Here is a 17,580-nt window from a genome sequence, read left to right as displayed (position 1 = left end):
TCTTAATAGCAATTTGATCACTTTTGCGTCATTTGACAGTAAGAATAGTAATAAATAGAGGATAATTTCTTTTCCTACGTTAGGCCTAATACCTGGTATGTTTTTTAGTGTGGTACACACACAAAAACAACCCCAAAACAACACTAACAACATTTTAAAAAACCCACAAAAACGAGTGCCGTGCCGAATCCACGGGCTAAAATGCTTTATTATCATTTTTTTGTATTTATAGCATCAATCACAAATTGAAATATATACAGTATTAGCGTTGGAAAAGAAAGTTTTCTTTTTGTTATATTTTTTTTCTCACCCTAGCGAAACACTTTCTGCAAATGACCTTAATAAAGAAAACTAATAAATTAACCTAAACCACTTTGAATGTCGACCGTATCTTTTATTTACACGGCATCATGCGCGGAAGAAAATACCAACTGAACCGGGATTTCAGACAGCAGATGAATTGAAGTTGATTCATTGAACATCATTAGCAATTGTACAATCAAACAGATGCAACAATGAAAAGTGGAACTATGAAAAATCGAGAATGTTATATTTGCGAAGGATTTATTCCGAATCATTGTCTGCTAATAGAGAATTCATGTCAGTTGCTGTGTCGGCGATGCCCACACAGCGCGCCGTCCAAATGTGAAGTTGCGTTTTGCTGACAGACATAACACTGTGCCATAATTTATCTGATGGCATGTAAAGAAGCTGCTTAAATTATAGTATTTAAAAGTTTCTTCATTTTGTAAGAGCTCAAGAAATTAATTCTGGTTTGAAAGACAAGATGACGGTAAAACTCAGAAGACGTAGCTGTACAGTGCCGTTGGTGTTGGAGACATCATAATAAAGGTAACTGCGTTAACTTCGCTTTTTGTTTGGTAGTTTGTTGGATATTATCTTTTGCTGATCTTCTTTGAGCTTGGAGTAAATTTTACATTCTGAACATTTTTATTTGCACTTATCTGCTTAATATGTATTGCTGGGGTATCATATAGAATATGAAGTCAGTATAATGGTACTATATTTTACATATTTGAATGATAAAAGACTGGTAAATGATATAATGATAAACTACAAAATAAATAATTTGCCCATTATCCCAAATATGTTAATTAAAACAAACATTGAATGTAAATTCAGATATAATGAGCAGTTGTAAGAAGTAAGAAATAACATTTTATCCATTGAACCTGTTATGTGTTATCATCATCAGTTTTAAAATAAACACATGGAGACAAGTTTGCTTAAATTCTAAAATTAACACACACACACACACACACACACAGACATATGGTATTTTAATCTAATACAGAAATGGTGACATTGATATATGCAGACCAATAGTTTTTTTTCTTCTACAGATATAAATTAAAAAGCCTAATTCTGAGAGTTTCACCTACAACATTCATGATGGGAAAGGGCCACTAATTAAGAGCTGACATATGTGGAAGAAAAATACCATCCATGTTGAAAAGGGCTAGAGGTAATGTGAGAAAACATAATTTATCAATCTTATTTAACATTATTGTTGATATTTTATCTCAACTGGTCAAAAGGCTAAGTGGGTTTATGTAATGGTCCTGAGTGTGCTATTTATTTCACATCCCCTTCTGTCTTTCAACAGTAAGAAATTAGCTACTTTGGAGTCCATAGTTCTGATCAATTTGTTTATATAAAACTTGGTTTTGGGCTTAAATCAACATCTTGGATAAATCTAATAATGAGCAAAATCCAAGTATATACATGTGATCATGTATAAGATTAGTTGAGTTTTTTAACCAGCCTAAAAGCCATACTTCCACAATATAGGCTAAAATCATTAAGTTGTCCTTGAAGTTTGATGAGTGTTAACCATTAATAATAATAAGGTGATCTTTCATCTGAGTATGTTACCACCGCATGCAATATGTATACATGTAGTGCAGTTTTTACTAAACTTAGAATACATGCTTATATAAATGAGATCTAGATTGAAGAAGTGAAGATGCATACAAATACATGAGGTTATAACCACTACTGCTGATTCAAGTTTGATCATGCTTGGCCATTGGGCTTATATAGTCAAGTTTCACAATGATGCTTATTATGAGTGTGATAAAGGTATGGTAGTGAAGTGACCTTGCATCTGATTGGCAGAGTTTCTTATGATTTGCACAACAGTGTTTATGATCCAATTTAGATCTGACTTGTTTAATTAATTGCTTGTATGTCTGAGGCTATAAGCAAAATATATGCATATAATGTGGTGGTTCTACATCTCACTAGCCATTCTTGCTACTGCTCTTAAAACTATTTCTCATTAATTTTATCAGACTTGGTGAATAGATTTATCTCATCAAGATATAGCAAAAGAGCAATTTTGTAAAAAAAAAATATTCATTCATATTAAACTCAAATTCTGCATCTGATTGGTTGACCTTGCAAATACTATAAGGGCTCTATTTCTGACAAAAAGATTATTTTGATCTAATGTAGCAGAAATGCTTATATGATCAAAACATTGAACATATTTGATGACAAATAAGAAATAGTTTTTCATGCAAATTTGATAAACATTGATAAATCGGTTCATATCATTAAAAGCTTGGAAGAGTTTGATTACATGCGAGACCATCACATATTAATCATTCTTTATTTAGAGAATTATTTTTGTCAGGATTTAGTAAAATATGTAAAATCAATATGGACTGGTTTTGTTATGTACAGCAACACTAGTTGTTTACTGAGTACTGAGGGAATTGGAGTAAGGCAAGGGTACATTGCAGTAGGTAACCTGGTTGACTTGATAACAGGATTTTAACACAAACATTTTTATCAGGAGTCTAGCATACTAACCATTGATTCACTGCAGATCCTGCCCCCATTAGTTACCTTTTAATACATAAAGCATTTGGGTTTTTTATGTCACAAATCCCATAGGGATTAAAATTAACATCATAGGTCTCACTGGATAGTTTCGTATTTTGACATCCCTCTAATTTTTAAGGTAGAAGGCATGAACCTAATTATCACAAGCCTAGCATTTATAAATTTACACATAAGCTAAATCTATAATGTGGTTCAGATTTACTTTGAGTTAGGCATGGAAATAGGTTGGCTTGTTGGTGACTGCCTGTCACAGTTAGATGAGCATTGGAGATCATATGCGTAACTTAGTCTGCAAATGAGCTGCCGACTTTTATTTGTGTCTGCTACAGAGGTAAATATAAAAAAATCTTGATGGTAGAGGGGTGATGAAAAGTATGCTAATTTGTTATGGTACTAGTGAACTTTATTCATGCATAAGGCACATACTGATTCTTTTAGTTGCCTTGTCACAGAAAAATATTGAAAATAGCTATTTCTAGTAAAAAATGAATGTAAAATGTACCTGCATCCTTTGACCCTACCATAACCAAACTAAAAGCTCAAATTTGTGCAGCTGCTTTTGCTCATCACAAACATAACTGGGAGTATAACTGCTAACCCTACCCTCTAGCACACATTTAAGATCTTTAGAGTTTTTAAATACAGCCTTCTAATTATACAAGTTTCATTACATTGGTCAATAATTAGTCACATGTGATGACACTTGTAACTAATCAAACCACAGCAACTGAGAGCAGACTAAGCACTGATATTTATATGGTACAGTGGCAATATACAGTCTGTCTGCCGCAACACATGAAACAAACTGGACAAATCTGAAAGCCTTGAATTTGACTTTATTTATCTGTATGGTAGAACAGAACCTGAGTTGAAAAGCTTTTAAAGAAAGACCTTGATATCAAACCTAATAATAACTGCAGGAGTTATATTATGGATAATTAACCATTCTCTCAGTTTCAAACTGGGCATTCCATCCCATGGGGTTCTAAATGTAAACCAAGTGTAACTGATATTCTAATGAACTGTAAAGACCATAGCAGCACAACAGCAGGGGACCATATATGTCCAGATCCAGAAATCATAGACCAGTTTCAAACTGATGATGAACCACATAAAAATTACACATATGCTAGAACTTATGTTATGAAGATAACTTAAATTGCATTATTATTAATCCTCCTCCTCACATTCATCATAATTGAGATGCATCATATATGTTTTATTGTAAAATAGTTTATGCAACATAATTCAGTGAAGACCTTTGCTGCCAATTTACCAGTGAACCATTTGTTTCAATGAACATATTTTATGTTGTAACAAGGAGCATCATTTAAACATTATGATACACTTATCATACCTGTATATGAAATCTTAATACTAACACTTATACTTGCAATACTACTACTAATAAAAACACCTGCCTTGATAATTTGATTATGTTCAATTGGACTTGTATCTAAATGATCACCAGCTGTATGAAAAGACATATTTTAATATATAGATATTGGATGGAATACTAGTTACCACAATTGAATAGTCATATGATAAATGATATATTATTTTAAACAATTTATATTTGCAGTGAAACATACTTTTACATTATTTTCACTTAAATTTCATTTATAGAGCAGTATACTCTGCATTCATTAAATTACTGAAATGGTTAATAATACAACAACAAATACTGCAACTTCCAGAATCACAAAAATCAAAAGATATAAGGTGGCGCTATACAGTTTCGCATTTTGCATAGGGTTAGGAATTTAAAGAAAAAGAATGTCCTCGGCTTTCCTCACTGGTTATACTGGCTATTTAAAAAAGACCTTGTATATCTTAGGTATAATGCAAAGAACCTTTAATTCCCTTTATTTTGGTGTATGATTGATGGGTGTACTATGGGTTATAGAGTATACAGCTTGGCCTTACTTCAAATGTGCACCTCTCAAAAAAGTGCTAGCTCTACTTGGTCATTTTCAATTCCTGAACTTCAGAGGTCATTTGTATAAAAAAGAGCCGATAACTTTTTTTACATTTTATATATTTGGTAATTCATTCATTGCACTTTCAGAAGCTGGTATTGTCTAGTCTGGCAAAATTAATTTTCCCTATTTTAATAGCTGCTATGTATAGTGTACTTTAGACTAATTCAGACTGATTTTTTAACACAAGGGAGCAGTCATTTTAGTTAGCAGTGTGCTTAAATCATGTAAAATTTCCAAACGTACAATATCCAAAAGAAATATCATCCACATTACATTAATGTAGCATAGAGGTATGCAAACATTCTCTCCACTGTGCATGTTTTAAATGCGAACTACTTCACCTTACATACGTCACTCTCTCAAAAGTACATATTATCTGGTGAGCGCCACCTAAACAAAAACTTCCCTACATGTATCAACAGTTGTCACTTAATAGACAGAACTATGAAGATTTAGAATAGGATGTTAACAAATTAGGTATTCAAGTTAAAAAGAAAAAAATACCAAGTAAGCTTACTACCAAAAAATCAATAACAGTGAATTTTAGTACATTCCCAGGAAACAGAATATATGATTTTTCTTAACTTGATCTGATACATCTTAAATCTATAGAAAATGATTCATATTGTATGACTAAAATATTATGTAAACAAAAATTCCATCACTTTTTTCAGATGCAACATGCATACCCCAACCCATCCTTCTTGATCATAAAGTATACCAGCATTCCACTATAAGATGGGGAGCTGTAGTGGCTCAGTGGTTAGCTTTCTGGACCTGTGAAATAAGGTAGGTTCAAATTCTACCATCAGACCAACCTGGGTTAGCTACCATGGTGTGTCCTTGGGCAAGGCACTATACTTAAAGTGCCTTGGCACTAAATAACTTACTTGTGTTGGTTTACCATAAAAGGCCAAACCAAACACAAAAAAACAACAACTTTAAAATATGAGTTTTGTCAATACTAAGTAAATGAAAATCATACTGAAGAAATGTTTTTGTTAATACAGTTTAATGGATCTAAAAAATCTCTTTCTTCTGCAGGAGTTTAAAATGTTAAATGAAAACGGTCATGGTACACATTGCTTTGTTCGTACACATCAGGCTCCGTAACCCATATCCAACTAAAAATTTTAGTAGAGTCTGAATAAAACATTTTAATCTGGATGATAATATTCTTTCTCCATTCATATATAACACCACCAAGATTGATCCAAATAAGATTACATTTTACTATAACACTGAGGATGAGTATGACTCTTAACAACTGACAAATGTGGAGAGAATGGAGTTAAACTGAACTTTGATTTCTTTTCAACCATAGCACAAGATGATCATTTATTATGAAAAAACCTGAATAAAGTTGGAGTTCATAACCATGACAGTCTTGATACAATATAAATTCAATATATTATTGTTGTCTTGAGGTATAATTCTCTATATTACAATCTCACACAAGATCAGGGTATATTTTAGTACCATACAGTTAATTCGGGATTGTATTAATACCTATTCTGGTGAATGAACATTAAATAAGATTTACTATTTTGGAACCAGTTGCAATAAAGTTTACTAAACAAGAGAAAATATGACTTTACTATAATATCTAAAATGTAAAATCTGCAAACAGAATACTTGCTTGACTTTACACTTCAACTATATCATAATATTTATTTGAAATGAATTTATACAAATGGCATTAAATTGGGTTTCAGGCTGGTAATGACAATGGTAGTAGTGAATAGGGACGGTCTAGGGACTAGGGAACTTCCATGTTAAAAAGGGTATATCCACTCTGGGGACTATGTAATTTAACATGGGAGAAAAAAAAATATCCATTCTAGGGACAAGGGGAATTTAACATGGGAGAAAGAAAAAAAACTATTCACTCTAAGGACAAGGGAAATTGAACATGGGGAATAAATCGTGGGACTGTCTTGGGACTAAGGGAAATGGAACAGGGTCGGGACCCTATTTTAATAAGGTCCCGACCTGATGGGTCTATGAAAATGGAACAGGCGAAAATTGAAACAGGGAGGGGTCTCTATTTTTTTATTATTTTTTAAACAAAAAAAATAAAAAAGGGGTAGGCAATTGAAAGTCAAGATCTTTTCGAGAGATAGGAATGGCCCTGAAAAGGGCCTTTGGTTTTATGTTAATATACCCTTAACATAAAGGGCATCTGTGACATCTTCTTGACCTTAGGTTGCGCCTGACTGCAGGACCATAGATTAAGACTCTTTTGAGGCATCCTTGATGCTCCATATAAGATTCTTCGCATCCACAGGCTGGTGTCTGTGCTGTGGATAACTGTCCAGTTGGATCGGACATACATTGATATGTCCGTCAGGAACATCATCGAAGACACAAGCGTTGAAGATTGTACGTCGGTCCACATGTTGGGGTGCTGAGTAACAGGTGAAGGAATGCAGTGAACTGTACTTATTTATAGGGGGAGGAAGGATTGAAACGGATTGAGTTTGTTGACCAATCCAAACACGCGTTACACAATTCAGTCAGCCCACGTCCAATCCGAAGAGAGCAGTCTGTGACGTCACATAGTCTATATAGATTCGCTAGCGCCTGTGCGCAGTCAATCTAAGCGACAGTTTTTCAACATGACGGAAACTCAGAAAACGATCAGTTTGGGTGCACTGATGGTGGAGACTACCCAAGGGAACCCAGACTTACTTTCAGAAGAGGTGAATTGGGATTTTGTGGATTTTTTTACCTTGCAAGAATTTGTTCCTGAACCTTCGTCACCTTCTCCTTCATTACCGCACATGGAAAATTTTAGACAGAGACAGAAAGAAGAATTGGAGAAATTTATACAACAGCAAAAGGAAGCGGAACAAGCTTTTCTCCTACAGCAACAGCAGCAAGAAGAAGAGGTAAGAAAAAAACAAGAAGAAGAAGAAGCAGCAGCAAAGAAACAAGGGTGTCAAAATCAAACGGTCACGGTACTGTTAGACATTTTAGCGGAGTTAAGAAGTCTGAAACAAATGTATCAGACTTCTTTATTACGGCCGAAGAGAATACGACCTTCCCAAGCTAAACACTCCAACCCTGTGACTACGCCTACTGCACCACCCTTAGTGATTTCAACGAAATCATCATCAACAGTACGCAGTCCAGAAGTAGGCCTTGGCCATGGCAAAGGCTTAAGACAGTTAAAGTTGATTGTTTAAACTCACCCCTTACACCAAAAAAGACCCTTTTCAGGGCCATCCACGTCTCTCGAAAAGAGATAGACTTTCAATTGCCAATAACTAAAAAAAAACATTTTACCCAATAGTACCTGTCTAGGTTCTTATTTTAAAATCAAAACCCAAAGACACTTACCTTTTATAATTAATTTATTCTTTTATGAATATTTACAATTCACAATTCACAACAGAGCACTTTAAAAAGTTCATAGACTTATTCTGTCTCATTGTTCACTCTCTGTTTTTTTAATTTCTTCACCGTCATAGTCTTTTCCTCCTCTTCCTCCTCACTTTCTTCCCTTCTTTTCTTCTCCTGTTTCTTTTTCTTCACCTGTCTGTTTTCTTCCTCTTCTTCTTCCTCTTCCTCTGAAGAATCCCTCTCTTCTTCTGACTCCTCTTGTTTCTTTTTTGGGCAGTCTGGTGACCAATGTCCTTTTTCTTGACAATAATAACAGGTATCTTGACTTTTGTCTCTTCCAACCCCTTTTTTTTCTTTTTTAACGGTCTGGACACTCTGAAGACCAATGCCCTTTCTTCTGACAGATATAGCAAGTATCTTGACTTTTATCTTGAAAGGAAGGAGAGTAGTCCCTCGGCTGGTCTGAAGAGAATTTTCTAATGACCCCTCGCAAAGCTCTGATGAAACGTTCGATCTTGGTAGTCTCTTCCATCGTTGTGCTCAGTTTGAGAGTGAAATGAATAGTGAAAGGACAAGACACATACCCTTTATATACACTGGTCTGCTATGACTATAAATTAGTCCATGGTGTTTAAACTTTAGTCATTTGACTTTTTGCTATCGAGATGAAATGATCCAATTCATTTGAGAAGAAAGAAGAAGAAAGTAAGAGGCAGAAACGTGATATATCGCCTCGTACCAGGGCTGAAGTCTTGGCACAAATTCATGCCAGTGATTTTGAAGTGGACATGAGTGAACCAGAATCCAAACCCTCTAAACAAAGTTTACCACCCTTAGTCAACCCTGAAAAGTACTATGACATTCGAGAGACGGAAAAGCGTCCCTCTAGAAAATTTAGAACTACGGCTTACAAATACACAGTGAAGTTTAAAGATTTCAAGTCTGCAGTACTGTTAGAGAAAGCAGAAGGGTTCATCACCGACATGTGGGATTCTTTGCTCACCACACTCAAGCGACAATGTCAACCCAAAGAAGATGATCGCTTGAGACTTTCCATACAACATGACGGCTTGAAATCCCCTGTTTGGATCGAGTTTAGCAGCCCTGCAGAATTGACCACTTCCAAAGTCATGGACAAGATTCAACACGTGCAACAATCTAATGACCAGTTTGACATCACCGATGGAAAAGCCACACTGGACATGACCCACGTCTCTCCTCCTCAAGGGACCGGACAATGCAGAAAGACCTTATTGGTCAACAACCTTCGCATTACCAAAACAAGTCTTGTCCAAATTAATAATTTTCAAGACCACATGTGTTTAGCCCGAGCCATCGTGGTGGGATGAACTTATGCCGACAAGAACACATGGTAGAATGGAAAAGAGCCTGGGAGAACATTCGAAAATCGAACCGAGCCAAACAACGAAATGAAGCAGAACTTCTGTTACAACAAGCATGCCTGTCCAAAGACACATCCTGTGGCATTCCTGAGATGCAAAATTTGCAAGATGCCCTAGCTCCACGATACACCTTGAAAGTGCACCCTCAAGAAGTGCGCGGGTCTCTGTTGTTTCGAGGGAAAGACTTTAAGGATGGAAAATACATTCACCTCTATCATCACGATGACCATTTCGATACCATTACCACTGTCACTGGATTCCTGGGATACAAATATTACTGTGAGAAATGTGACTTATGATGGTTATAATAATCGAGAGCAACACAAACATTGTGGATCGAAATGCTCGGGATGTTTGGCCTCTCAACCCTGTCTGAGCGAAGGGCAAGAACCAGTGCATTGTCCTGCTTGTCTGTGCACATTTGTCAGCCCTGCCTGTTACCAACAACATCTGAAGATGCAAGGTTCACAGAAGAAATGTGCTTGTCAACTCCTGAGATTGTGCCCAATGTGTGGACAAGGTCTATGTATCAACAGTACCAAGGCACACGTATGTTCAGGAAAGAAAAAATGTCACATTTGTCACTGCATCGTGGACTTGGAACACCAATGCTACATGCAAAAATACCAATCCCAACCAGAGAAAGAGGATGGTCACAAGAAGAAGAAAGGCAATTTCATCTTTTTCGATTTCGAATGCATGCAAGAGACCGGTATTCACATTCCTAATTTCTGCGTGGCTCATCGAGCGTGCGAGAAGTGATTCAAGAACCTATCTTGAGTTATTGCCCTCACTGCAGTAAGATTCCTGGAGGGCGTGAAAAAATCTTTCAAGGACCGAAACACTAGCCGATTTCACACAATGGGTCTTAGACCCCATCGACAAGACGTGGAGCCAAGAGGACATCGAACATTATTATGGAGAATGTCATCACCATGCCACGGTGATGGCTCACAATTTCTCCGGATACGATGGACAGTTTCTTTTGAGATGTTATACGGAACGTGGCATCGAGCGTCCTAAAATCACTTTGAACGGAGCCAAAATCATTTTCATGCAAGTGGGACAAGTGCAGTTTAAAGATTCGATGAGCTACTTAGCCATGCCTTTGAGTCGAATGCCTAAAATGTTTGGAATGACAGAAATGGCTAAAGGGTACTTTCCACACTTTTTCAATACAGAAGCCAATCAACACGCCGTTCTACCCCATTTGCCTCAGGCTCACTATTACGACCCTGACAACATGCGTACCGAACGAGAAACTTTCTACGCTTGGTACCAGGCTCACGCCTCCGACCCTTTCGACTTTCAGGAAGAAATGCTAAAGTATCGTCGTTCCGACGTGGACATTTTACGGCGATGCTGTGGAAAATTTCGAGAACTGTTCATGGAACACGGAGGGGTTGATCATTTAAAAGAGGCTTGCACCATTGCCAAAGCGTGTTCCTTAGTCTACCGACAACGATTCATGCTTGAAAACACTGTGGCTGTCATCAGTCCTCAAACAACCAACTATGTCAAACGTCAATACTCGGTCAAAGCCCCATGCTGGTTGCATTACTTGTGCGACAAGGAAGACAAATGGATTCAGCATGCCCGCAACGGACAGGGCGAAAAGATCATCGGAATGCATTCGGTCGATGGCTGGGACTTAGAAAACCCCAAGATCATGTACGAGTTTAACGGTTGCTTATTTCACGGATGTCCCGTCTGTTACCCTGACCGTGGCACTAAAAATCAGTTCTTACAACGAACCATGGAAGACTTGTACCAGGCCATTTGTCAGCGACACCTAAAGTTAGAACAGGAAGGATACCAAGTGGTGGAAATGTGGGAACACAAATACAATCACCGTTTGAACACCGATCCCGAGTTTAAACGTCTCATGGAAAGTTACCAGTTCATGGACCCCCTGAACCCAAGTGATAGTTTGTACGGAGGAAGGACCAATGACACCTGTTTGCTGTACCAAGCTGACGAAGAGAAAGGAGAAGAAATCAAATACTTGGACATGTGTTCACTGTATCCCTACGTGTGCAAATATTGTTGCTTTCCTGCAGGGCACCGACAATTGTTCACCGAACACATCGACCTAAAAAACATTCGACAATACGAAGGCTTGATCAAGTGCAAAGTTTTGCCTCCCACGAACCTATACCATCCCGTCTTACCTCGCCATTGCCAAGGCAAACTTATGTTTCCTTTGTGCCGTACTTGTGCTGAAACGTGCAAGCAAGATCAACCTTGTCATCACACCCAGGAAGAACGGGCCTTGACGGGGACATGGGTCAGCGTAGAATTGTTCAAAGCTCTGAACATGGGATACCAACTGTTAGAAGTGTACGAAATTTGCCACTTTCCCAAGACACAATAATTCCACAAGGGTGACCCCACGCAGAAAGGCATTTTCGCAGACTACGTGGATGCCTTTTTGAAACTGAGCAAGAAGCCAGTTGCTATCTGTCCTGGTGTCACACTCCCGAAGACCAAAAGACATTCAGAGAGAAATTCTGGGCACAAGAAGGCATTACTTTAGATCACATTGAGAAAAACGAAGGCAGGCGATTGTTTGCCAAAGTGATGTTAAATTGCTTGTGGGGTAAAATGGCACAATGACCGTGTTTACCCAAGACGGAGTATTTGACCGAACCTTCCCGCTACTTTCAGATGATTCACGACAAAGCCAAATTCATGAAACACGTGGACGTCGTTCGTGAGGATTTGATCTTGGTGAATTACGAAGAAGATCTGAACTTTGTAGAAGATGACCCCTTTGGAAATGTCATCATTGCAGCTTACATGACAGCTCATGCTCGCTTAAAATTGTACGAAGCTTTAGAACTGTTAGGGGAACGTGTCTTGTACTTTGACATGGACAGTTGCATTTATATCGATCACCCGAGTCAACAGCACCCTGACATCGAAGGAGACCGTTTAGGAGCCTGGACAGACAAGCACCCCGATGACAAGATTCTAAGTTTCGTCAGTGGCGGTCCCAAAAATTACAGCTACGAATACTGGGACAAACAAGGAGAAGTGCACACGAAGTGTAAAGTGAAAGGACTTACTCTGAATTATCGTACCAGTCGAGTGGTCAACTTTGGCGTATTGAAAGAAGCCTTGCAGTCTAGAGAAAGTGACCACCTATCAACCCAACAAGATTGTACGTTTACCCACACACCACATCGTCAGTCTACCCTTGGAAAAAGTCTATCAAATCGTGTAGCAGAAGCGAGTGCGGCTTCCCACCCACTTTACTTTGCCGTATGGACATGTCGGTATAAAACATTGGTTGTAAGAGGATAGCCACCCACCAGAAGGATGACTTCGCCACAGCAAGAATCGAGTGAGAAATCCAGTGAGAACTCCAAGTTCAAACCCTACCATTTTCCAGTCTTCTTACCTGACTATTGTGATTGTGCCCGTCGATTGGACACGTTTCAAAAATGGCCTACGGATAGGGAAGGATTACCGTCTTCGTATGTTTTAGCTAGAACAGGATTTGTCTACTTCGGACCTGAGTCAGGATTGGGATACGAAGTACAGTGTTTCGCTTGCGGACTGAAGTTACGAATGGATATATGTATCTACAAAGATTCAGCTATTCTGGAACATACTCGATGATCTCCGCACTGCCCTTACCTTTCAATGGCCTTTCCACCCATTAAACTACGGTACAATTATGACGGTACCTTAGAGACGGTACCTTCCAAAACTAGACGTAAACACATTGCATACTATTTCATTGTTGTTTCTTTTCCACATAATAGCTTATTTTTTATAAAATGTTAAACTTTACTAATCTTTTTTCAAGATCACTTTAGTTTGCAAAAATATATCTTGTCATTTATTGGCATTCTACATTGAATTTTGTAAACTAGCTATAAACCTGACCTAATTACTCAACTTAACTGCTGACAGAAACAGTCTACAGTAAATGTATTTCATTTCTATAGCTCGATGGATAAACATCACATCTTTTAAAGCTGTGCACAGAATAGGCCGACATATCACGAGTCAGGAAAACATGGGGGTGGTATCCCCTGTGTCCAAAATTAATATCATTTTGAATAGAATATTCTAGTGACAATTGCCTCTTTTCAAATGGTAAGCATTGCTTTTTTTTATTTTCGTCAATCTGTCAAATCCGGTATGCATTTTGCTTTAATATTTGAGATGGAAACCTTAGGTGCATAGAAATGTCAGACAGCATTGTACATCATGGATGGTGTCCAACATACTTTTATGATCATAAAACAAAATCCCATTTTTTAGTTATGGCCACTGATTTAAAAAATATTCATCCAAGCTAAATATAATAATAATAATAATGAGGACTTTGTATAGCGCCTAATCTTTAGAAGCTCTAAGCGCTTTGCAACATTAGACAACATAAAAACATACACAATGATATGATTACAAAAACAAACACCATGAAATTAGAAAACATAAAAATCATGCTGAGAATATTTAAGGTAGTTAACATTATTAAGTCATTAAGTTTGTTTTTGTAGTCAGAATAAGTAGTTTTGAGAGCACTCTTGAATGGGATCACTGCGTCTTTGTGTCTAAGTTCAGTGGGCAATTCATTCCATGTTGCTGGGCCCTGGTATGCAAAAGAATGCTGTCCATGTGACTTTGTTTTCATAGTGAAAATAATGAGTATATGATTGTCGGAAGAGGAGTGTAAGTATCTTGCTTGTGTGTACACATAGGTGAGGTCGGATAGGTATGTTGGACTAGAGTCTGTCAGTGAAACGTAGCACAGAGAACTAATGGTGTGTTTGATTCCGGATCGAATGGATAGCCAGTGTTGGGTACAGAGCAGCGGGGAGGTGTACTCTGATTGTGGTACTCTAAGTATGATCCAAGCAGCTATGTTTTGAACTTTTTGAAGTCTCTGCAGTAGATATTAAGATGAACCAGACAGAATTGAGTTACCATAGTCCAGTCTTGAAAGTAGTAATGAACACACAAGTGTTTTAGTGGCATCAACTGAAAGATATCTGAGAATGGAGCTGATGCGTCTCAGCTCAAGATATGCAGCCTTGCATATGTTCATGACATGTTGGTGCAATGTGAGAGTACTGTCCAGAGTAACACATAGGTTTTGTACTGATTGTGTGAATTTAATGTTGGTGTTGCTGATATTTATTGTGTGAGGTAAAGGATGTGAATGAGAAAGTCTTTGTGTTGTAATCAGAATGGCCTCAGTTTTATCATCATTCATCTGCAGCTTGTTACAAGTCATCCATGATTTCACATCAGAAATGCACATCTCTACACCTTGGATGGCAGCATCAACTTCAGTTGGGTGGCTAGATTTGTATATTTGGGTGTCATCAGTGTACAATTGGTGAGACACTGGATGATGATCTATGACACTTGAGAGCAGCTGAGTGTATAGAGTGTAGAGAACAGGTCCAAGAACAGACCCCTGTGCAACACCACAACATAGATCAACTGGGCTGGAGTGTAATCTATTTGCAGACACAATTTGTGTCCTGTGGCAAGGGCGATATGCAGATTGTACATTGCTAAAAAGACTGTTTGAATTCAGACAAGATGCAAGCTGGGATTGAACAACCTTTTGTAAGTTTTTTTATATGAATTTGAGATTAGAAACCGGGCAGTAGTTCTTTAAATCCTTATGGTGTAGTGTTAGTTTCTTCAGCAGAGGTTTTACAATGGGAGTTTTGAAAAATGATGGAAATTATGCTGATGAGAGAGAGGTATTAATAACATCAGTTAGTGAAGGCAATACTGGATCTAAGCACTCAAGCAGCAGTAATGTTGGAATTGGATCAAGTTCACATGACTTTGGTGCACTCTGGGATGATTATTTAAAGATGAAAATCTCAAGTGGAAACCTTTCTGGTCAGCCATCTCATCCAAAACCTCCTGAAATGGAGAGTATTTTGCAGACTCCAAGATTTCCTCTTATCCTGCTGGTATGTTCTATTTAGTTTATCTGGTCTCTTTTTATTTTTTATCAATTGCTTTTATACCATGCCACAATTGGAAATTCTTTATCAAAAGTATGTATAAATTTCATCATTTTTCTGTCTGTTTAACAAGATGTGTTTAAGAGTACTTACTTACTCATGATGCTGTATATATGAGATTAGATGTTTTGTTAAAAAAGAATGCATTTTGTGATATATTGTATCACTGCTTTATATACAGTGGTCATTGCAACCAGTATGCATTTTGTTTACATGCCAAAAAATCCAGTCTGATTTCTTTGTTTCTTTTTTACTGCAATTAAGGAGTAGTGATAATCTTTATACTCTTAGCTGCATCCAGAAGGTCAACACCATCACCATCCCCATCCACTCTGGTGTGGAGAATATACAGATTTCTCTCTGCCAGTTCCTCTGCAAGTAGTAAGTATTGAGGATGGAAAAAAATGTACAATATAGAATAATGAAACAAATACTACAGGTGTTGACTTTTATATAATCTCTTATTTCATTTACAGCTCTCTAAATACGAGTAGGTCAATTATACACTGTATTTATGAATTTAATTCTCCTCTAAGGTAGTAGAACTGTTTTATGTTTGACAAAATGTTGGGTAATTTGTGGCCATACACTAAAAACACATTTTGTAGCATTTAAAAATGCTTATGTTCAGTGCACGTAAAACTCATTGGTTTGTTGTCACTTCAGTTGATAATAGTCTTGTCATCTTGTAGACATTTTGAATGTTAGTGTTCAATGCTAAGGTCATATACATTGATTCAACATCAAAATTTGTTTGCGAAATGGAAGATTATGACATGAAAGCACAAGCTCTTGTAGCTTAGATACTGTTATTTCAGAACATTGTGAGACGTTAATTAATTAAATTATAGGTCATAAAACATACTGTTCAAGACTTATTTGTGCAAATAAACAATGAATTGTTTTTCATTGATGTGTCGACTGTTCATCATTCCATTGTTTTTTTTATTTTTCTTTCTGATGTATACCATTGTCTTGTGTAAGTCAGACGCCTAAACCATCTACATTGAATGCAGACTTTACAGACACCAGCAGTGAAACAACATATCCAGGGAATAAAAAAATAAAGGATTATAGGGAAAAGTTTTCATATAAACTGTACAAAAACCATGTATTTCATTTCATAAATATATTTCATTGTTAAACCCATGTTCACTGTACAGATCTTTTTAAGGAGTTTATAATAATGATCTTGATCTTTCAAAACTAATTTCATCACAAATCTGTTACAGATTTCCAGTTCAATGTACTTATGAAACTAGACACAAATATTGAGAATTTGTTGGAGCAGCTGGCCCTCCAAGTTCATACACAAGGCCCAGACACAGAATATAGAGAAGAAATTCTTGCAATGCCATGTGATTCAGTGGAGGAACTAGAGGGCCTTTGCCAGAGGTTGGAGGAGAATCCCAAACTCTCCATAAAGATGGTAAATTGGGGCTTTATTTTCTGTTTAAAAAACTGTTATAACCTTTATTTGCTGTTGTGAACCTCAGTATGCATTATGCAAGTTCTGCAGTACCTGTATAATTATTTTTGGGGGTGGGGTGAACATGTAGTGGTCGGCTGTTTTGTCTTACGGATGTAGACCAAAACATGTTTAGAGATGAACATGTAACAGGTATTTTACTACATATACACTATTACATATTATGTGGCTACTTTAATTCAATCCTTGAGTGAATGTCATTTATGAAGTTAATAGATTCACGGTGGTTAATTTGGTTTATAATTGCTATTAGTACATTGTGTTGCATAGTTAATGTTATCAAATTTTTTTCAAGTTAGAGAAATTAAATTTGCTTGCAAAACCATGGCAAAAAATAACTATATACAAGCATATTTTGTCACATCGATCATGAAATACTACTACTAATAATAATATCAAAATCAAAAAATAGTAATATTATTATTATTATTATTTTCAGATATGCTACTTGAGCTCCCTTGGCAGGTTTACAAGACCGTATCAGA

At 37.0% G+C, this 17,580-nt stretch overlaps 1 long non-coding RNA gene across 2 annotated transcripts; it reads left to right on the top strand.

Annotated features, from left to right (window-relative positions):
• The first annotated feature begins 443 nt into the window (after positions 1-443).
• On the top strand, positions 444-17,020 carry LOC149789695 (uncharacterized). 2 transcript variants are annotated; one of them, XR_016423705.1, is made up of 5 exons: positions 444-852; positions 1,365-1,486; positions 5,528-5,642; positions 15,898-15,987; positions 16,839-17,020. It is a non-coding gene; the product is annotated as an uncharacterized LOC149789695 (long non-coding RNA). The 2 variants fall into 2 exon arrangements; XR_016423704.1 differs by having other exon boundaries at positions 15,871-15,987.
• Positions 17,021-17,580: the final 560 nt, after the last annotated feature.

This window comes from Sinohyriopsis cumingii, chromosome 10, assembly GCF_028554795.1.
Source record: "Sinohyriopsis cumingii isolate HCF-2022 chromosome 10, ASM2855479v2, whole genome shotgun sequence".
In the NCBI taxonomy this organism is placed as follows: Eukaryota; Metazoa; Mollusca; class Bivalvia; order Unionida; family Unionidae; genus Sinohyriopsis; species Sinohyriopsis cumingii.
Note: the sequence above shows the minus strand (reverse complement) of the source record. Positions and strands in the feature narration are given on the sequence as shown.